Raw genomic sequence first — 8,258 nt, forward strand, 5'->3', positions numbered from 1 at the left:
AGGGTGTACCCCTTAATGGATGGCATTTTGGCCTTGTAAATGTCCTATTTTTTCTCATACAGGTAAGGACACGGGTGTGTGTCTCAGTCATGTTGCTCGAGGGCCATTTCGAAATATGCCTTAGAAGACCACACGGTCGTACACATGGGCGTGTGCTAGGCCATGTGGCCAAGTCAGTTTCGAGCACGGGCTAGACACACGGGCGTGTGACTGGCCGTGTGACCCAAGTCAATAGCCTCCCTAATTTTCACACGGCCTGGCATACGGGCATGTCTTATGGTCGTGTGGACAAGTTAGTATGTATGCCGTGTTTTGACATGGCCTAGACACACGAGCATGGCTAAAGGCGAGTGATCTGTACAATTTTGAAAAATGTTTTAAGTTTTGAAAAAAATTTGTATGAGCTCGGTTTAGTCCCAACCCTTTTCTAAAGCATGTTTAAGGTCTCGTTGACCTATGTAAGGGACTTTGTAATGATGTATGATTATTTGTGAATGATGTTTGTGAATTATTTGTGAAATGTTTCGATTTTTCCTGTAACGCCTTTAACCCTAGTCCGGTGACGAATAGGGGTTAGGGGTGTTACACTTCTACTCATAACTCCACAATCTTTACGGAGAGGATGTTCCTGCTCCATTCCATCGTAAAAGGACAGAAGATAAATGTGGGCAAAATAATATTCAAAGAAGTCCACTGATGTGCCCAAAAGAATGCAAGGAGACTTATTTTTTCCTCTCTCATCATCACACTGTGCAAACATGTGAATGTCTCTGTCCAGGACAATGAAGATGTTACTCCAAACAAAGGGGTCATTACGAAGCAAATTGTTGCAAATTTTTTAGGGGAGGATTTGCCATGACATCCACCTCCTGGTTTTACTTTTATCGCTTTTACCCCAACCTGTGCCGCAACAACCCTGTAACACCCTAACCTATATCCATCACCAGAATAGGGTTACCGAGCATTATCGTAAAAATGTAACTCAAATCATTCATTTACAACATTTCATAATCATTGCAAAATCCAATCCAACACATGCGCAACGTCCCTTTTTCGAGCCTCGAAGCCTTAGAAACACTTTAGAAACAATTCGAGACTAAATCGAAAACATTTAGAACCTCATGGAAAAAAAATAGAAAATTTCATATTATAAGGGTCACACAGCCATGTAGCCAGGCCGTGTGACTAAAACGGTTGAGACACACACTTGTGTCTTAGGCCGTGTGGGCACTCGAAGTAGGGACACACAGCCATTTCCCAACCCGTGCCCATGCCTGTGTAACTCTCTGATTTGGTTCATACGGCCAAGCCACACATCCGTGTGTCAGGCCGTGTAACTCTCAAAATGTAACCTTTTAAAAACTACAGAGGACACATGGCGCTATCACGTGGCCGTGTGTCACACGCGGCTGAGACGCACGCTAGTGTCTTAGGCCATGTGGACAAGAAATAGGCCAATTTCAAGCCATTACTATCACCCATTTCAAGCTCACACCTACAAGACATTTGCACATACAATCAAGCTTTCAAACATACCAAAGAATGCATATTAAGACCAATTCAATAGGTCATTTATCCATACAACCAACATGCCAAAAGGCACCTCAAGCTTAATCATTAAATCAACCTAAACATGTGCACATTTACCATTTATCAACTATTTTGTTTCCATGCCAAAACATATCACAATTGGTACATATCAATCATACTAGATTAATGTCCAAATGGTCATAATTCAACTAAACATATTTGATTTAAATTCTATATCAATACATGACATAAATGTTCTTTTTGCAACCATGCTAGCAATTATCACTTTGGTCACAAATCATACATCAATTTAATCTTATAAGCACTAATCATTAAGGCATCAAAATAATATAAGTTTCACAAATTCAGAGCAACATTTCATGCTAATGTCACACACAAGCATACCAATTTGGCCATTCAAAACATATCATCACTAAATCAATTAAACATTAGCTACCAAGCCCAAAAATGCCAAAATGTAATCAATCATAAACCATATTTACAAGCAAAACATGGTGGCCATTTCATCAAGCATAAAACACCTATACATGTCATTATAATTTTGACGAAAGCATAAAAATCTACAATAAAAATTGATGGATAGTGTGATGGATCTCCGACTAGCTTCCAACTCGATTGAGCTTTCGATAATTTGTAAGGTGAAAGAAAAACTACATAAGCCATGAATTCTTAGTAAGCTTGTATAAAATTTAAGCATAATATTCCATTTCAATATTAAACTTTATAGAACAAACATAAATCTATTCCAATGCTATAAGATTCATAAATCGATATGATCATCAACTCACAAATGAGTAAGTTCATTAATGTCACATACATTTATCATTCGTAACATAATAGGATTTTATGGGACTTAATAGATAATCATCAAATTTTCTACAAGATTATACACTTTTCAATATCCTTTCTTTTCATTTCATTCCCAATGCTTATCATAAGCCTAAACAACATTATTAATTCCCGACTTAGTGTATTTATCCATGATATAGGTATATTCATCCATAGCATACGTAAACTTCTCACATATAGTACATCATTCAAACTCATTACTCTTATCTACGTACTTACCGTTTCATTTCCTTTTCTTACCCGTTTCGTATGCATAGTAGAAGTATAATCATAAACATCAATCATATCCACAAGCTTGGCATAAGCCCTAGCACATCAACAACACATATTAGTTCATTTAAACATGATTCATATGAATTCGACATGGATAACCATTATACTTGAGTATGATTCAATTGGATTTATCAGTCATCACAACATATCATGTTTTTCCATGTATCACAATTCCATTGAGTTTCATATAAACATGTCTTAGTTCTTATTGAACACTTATCATTTCATTTGCATACACATAAGACATAAACATAACATTAATCATAGCCATAAGCTAATGATTAAACACATAACTTATTAATATCATCACATGGTAAGATATGGGTACATAACATCACTTATATAATACATTTCATACACATGAATATTCATACTTTGATCATTGGTACATCATACCTTTCCATATTTGTCGTAGTAAAGTCAATCGGAACCCTATGTTCGATGGTCAAAACCATCCTTTTTCATTAATCGATGGTCATCACCATCCCTTTTCATAGTTGGTGGCCGTCACCATCCCTTTTCATAATCGATAGCCGAAGCTATCCTTGTTCATTGGTCGATGATCGCTAATACGCCGTTGGATTTTTTCGCCGATACATAATTTGATATTATAAAATGATAGCATTTAAAACATAATTTAAAATGCTATTTAAACATATGAACTTACCTGGCTAAATTGTAGAAATGTCAAAGTACAAGGGTATTTTGGTGATTTTTTCGTTCTCCTCCATTTTCCACTTGATCTTGATCTAAATAAATAGTTTCATTCAATCTATTAATTTAGATAGCAAAACAATGTATTTTATGCGATTTAGTCATTTTTGCATTTTTAAAAATTACCCCTAAAGTTTTACTTTTATTCAATTTATACCCAAAGTCTAAAACATGCAAATTAACCATTTTTACCCAAAATTGATCCTAGCAGAATACTTATGGCATCCAATACAGCCCATTATTGCAACTATTTCACATCAAATCGTTATATTTTTACTAGTTTAACAATGTAGTCCCTAATTGATAAATACATCAAAAATCACTTAATAAAATACTTTTAAATAACAACTAATATCTCAAATTCATCATTTAAAATCTAAAATCACAAGGTTCATCCATGGAAACATTCAAAACAGTTTCAAAATCAAAAGTACAAGCTACCTGGACCTAGTTGCAACGATCTCAAAAACATGGCCGAAAGCTTGTACTTGTACTAGAAATGTAACAGCCTGTTTTTGGTCAAATCGAAACAGTGGTTTCGGAACCACAAATCTGAGAGAAAAATATTTATTTTATTATTATTTTAATTTATACAGCATAATTGAGTGATTGTGTGAAAATTTCGTTAAGAAATTTTATCGTTTAATTGGTTCATTTGAGAAAAAGGACTAAATTGCGTAAAGCATAAAACTTGAGTTCTAATAGCTAAAGGTGTCTAATAGCTATAGAAGCTTAAATTTAAGGCCCTTATATTGTAATTATACCATTTTAATTGTTATTGGATAGAGATGGACAAGCATTAAGTGATTTATATGTTTATTAATTAAGGTTTAAAATGTAATTTGGTAAATTAAGTTAAAATAAATAAAACAAAATGAAATTATCACCTAATTTCATCATCTTCAATCGTTTCTAAAGAGAAGAAAGCAATTATTTTAGGTTTTACATTTGGCCTTGGTTAAATTTCTCATTAAGGTACGATTTTTGTCCCGTTTTTAATGATTTCTCATTAAATTGCAGCTAGGTTTAGCTAGCCCAGGGACTAATTTGTAAAATTATTAAAGATTTTAGATGTTTCAATTGATGAATAACCATGTTTTTTGAAGTTTCTTTATAGATTATGAATGCTTGTTGATAGATATGCAAGTTTTGTTAAGTGATTTTTAGTGAAAATGCAAAATAGGGATTAAATTGAGAATTGTGTAAAGTTAGTGGTTAAAACATGAAAAAAATGAGAAATATCGGCTTCTAGGGGTATAATAGTAATTTGGCTAGCATGGGTATAATTGGAATTTCATTAATTTGTTATTTTATGAAATAACGACTAAATTGTGAAAATGTGAAAGTTTAGGGGCAAAGGTGCAAATGTGCCTTAAAGAGTGTTTTGGACTAAATTGAATGAATAGATGATTAAATAAGTTAAATTTGAATATATTTAGATCAAGAAAACCGAAATACAGACTTGGATCGGGGAAAAGATAAAGATATCGACTAGTCAACTCGATTCACTGTTTTAAAATCTGAGGTAAGTTTGTATGTTATAATTTCATTAAAAATGTATTTTATATGCTTTAATATAGCATGAATTTTGATTATGTGATTACGGATAAGTTTGAAAATGATTTGACGATGAATCGACAGTTGAAATCCCGGTTGAACCTTAAGAATAGTTTAGGATGCTAGTGACATGTCATTAGGTATTCTTTGAGCTGGCTTCCGACCATGGTATAGGTTCTTATCGAGTAAAACCTTGAGTATCCGACATCTATTCCGAATGGTTCAATGGATAAATGAAGGATGTGGTTGAGTATGAAATTGGTACGAGAGGGTACAAGTACGTACGGTAATAAATTGAGTATTGAAACTATGGAATTGATGATTTCTTTGGTAAGTTATGTAAATGATGATTTGATAGCTTTGAGATTTAGTAAAATTATTGTATATTGTTTGCTATTATTTGCATGATTAATGAATGGTTATATTTGCTCATTGTTAACATAGAGTTTACTAAGCTGTATAGCTTACTTTGTTGCTTTTCCATGTTCTATAGAGTTTTCAAAGGTAGCTCAGATTCAGAGATAGTCGGAGACTTCATCACACTATCTATGGATACTTTGGTACTTTTGAAACTAATTTTGGGTCATATGGCATGTATAGGGAATTTGAGTCATGTTGGTTATGTTTTGGTAATGATGTTGGCCAAATGAATTGGCATTGTAAATGTTTATATTTTGGTTTGTATATATAGCCATGAGTGATGGCTTAATTTTAGTATACTTGGTATGTTTAAATCATGTGCATAAATATATGTTTATGTCTTGTCTATATTGAGTTGGTTGTGATGATTGATGGTAATAGGTATTATGAGTGTTAAATGGATGATTAGTGAATGTTAGTATGTTTGTGAAATGAGGCCAAATAATTGGTTTTGGTTATATAGATGTTTGAAGTAATTGGTATTTAGTATGTTTTGAATGAGTAAAACATGAGTTTATAAGTATGTTTGTGGTTGATATGGAAATGGTACATTTTAGTCTTGGTTGTGGTTGATTTGGATGCCCTTAAATGCTATGAATTTGTACCATTTGGCTTGTGTAGTTGATTGCAATTTGGGGTGGCAAAATGGCTTGGTAAATGGCCTATTTTTGTCCACACGGGAAGAGACACAGGCGTGTGTCTTGGCCGTGTGTGACACTTGGCCGTGTAAGTGTGGTTTTTTAAATAAAGTCAATATGCTTCACACGGTCCCACACACGGGAGTGTGATCGGCCGTGTGGTACAAGACAGTATACCCCTTAATTTTCACACGGCCTAGCACACGGACGTGTGACTTGGTCGTGTTGCATAAGCCAGTATACCCTATAGTTTTGGCACGGCATAGCATACGGCCTGGCATATGGGCATGTGTAACCACTTCGAAAGGCACACGAGCTAGACACATGGGCGTGTGGTTGGCCGTGTGACCCAAGTCAGTAAGCTCACTTGTTTGGACACGGGGTAGAACATGGGTTGGATACGGCTATGTGCTTCCATTTCAAATATCCACATGGCCTGTGACACGGGCGTGTCTAGTGGTCATGTGAGACACACGGCCTGGCCACACGGGCATGTATCCCTTGTTTTGAGAAAAAAATTCAAAGTTTTTTAGAATATTCATGAGTTATTGTTTTAGTACCGAACCACTCCCAAATGCATGTTTAGGGCCTCGTAGGCTCGTTTAAGGGACAAATTGATTGAGAATGAATAATGATTGTATGTAATGATTGAATATATGTGAAAAGCTTGTTTAATTGTTTTGTAAGTTCAGCAATACTCTGTAACATTATTACAACGTTAAATACGGGTGAGGGGTGTTACATTTATTTATATCAGAGCCAGGTTTAGTTGATTCTAGGACTAACGTAGTTTGTATGAGAGTCTAGCTATACATACCATATATAAACTGTGATAGTGTGATGACTCTTGAAATTTTAAAATGTGTTTTCATATAGTAATAGATCCCAATCGAGCTACAGCTGATGAGGTTGAGAGTAATGCGCTTGCTCCCGCTCAAGGGACAGCACCATCTAATTTTAGACCCGTAATGGGCAGTGTAACATCCCGAAATAGGGCCTAGTCAGAATAGTGGTTTCAGGACCACAAATCCAACATCAAAATATTTATTTTATGATCATTATGAGGCCTAGAATATGATTATATGCATGTGTTAAAGTATCATGAAGAAATTCTAAGTATAGGGTGTCCAATTGAAAATTAGGGACTAAATTGAATAAATTGCAAAACTTGGATTCTAGAAGCAATTTGTATGAAATTTCCTTAGATTATGAATTAGAAGTTCTTGGAGAGCAAATTTCCCAAATTCTAAATTTTTGGACAAAAATGGGCTTGCATGGATGACATTTTAAAGAAAGGGCATAATGGCATTTTGGTCATTTGTCATTTTAATGAATTAAAATCAGAAAAATCAAGCCAAAATCAGCCATTTTCTCCTTAATCCAGCCAAAAATTTGGGGTTCTCCATAGCTAGGGTTTCAAGCTTTCCAAGCTCAATAGTAAGTGCTCCCAAGCCCCCTTTTTCATGCTTTTCGTATTTTTGAAATCCCGGTAGCTTGCGCTCCACATTTCTATCCATATTTCATGCTAGGGTTCAGGTTTAAAATTTTACCCATGCATGATTTGCTTGTATTTTGATGGATTATGGAGGAATATGAAAGATGAATGTGTATTAAACATTTTTTCCTAGTTGATTTTCATGAAAAACCCTTATAGAGACTATTTTGCAAAATATGTAAATGTATGGTAGAAATGAGAAAATAGTGGATAATGTGGGCTACCATAAGAAGGAAAAGTGTTCGGCTAGGCTTGGGTAAGATAGAAAGTGCATGTGTTTCATTATCCGAGCATAGGGACTAAATCGTAAAAATGTGATAGGTTAGGGGCAAAACGGTCAATTGGATCGAGGGTAGATATTAAACTCGAGGAACAAATTTCAGAGGTTGATCGAGGTAAATGCAAGGTTTCGAAATAATCGAAACATAACTCTGAAACGAATACCAGGTAAGTTCGGATAACTTAAAGTAAACCCCTAATATGTATAATTGTATAATTTATGAATGTATGATGATTGTATTTATTGTTGGCATGAAATATCATAGAAATGCATATTTGATGATAACATGTAAAAATGTCTCGGTTGAGGTTGAAAAAGGGAATTCGATGGACAAACCCTCTTTGACATGTGAACTGAGATCCGCGTGTGTTGCAGTAGGATTTAGCCCAGACAGGTAATCCATGATCTCAAGTATGAAAAGTATCTAGCCCGAACGGGTGTTCCTTGAATGATCAAGCCTCCAGAAGAATATGTGTGCATT

Source organism: Gossypium hirsutum, chromosome A01 (assembly GCF_007990345.1).
Source record: "Gossypium hirsutum isolate 1008001.06 chromosome A01, Gossypium_hirsutum_v2.1, whole genome shotgun sequence".
Classification (NCBI taxonomy): Eukaryota; Viridiplantae; Streptophyta; class Magnoliopsida; order Malvales; family Malvaceae; genus Gossypium; species Gossypium hirsutum.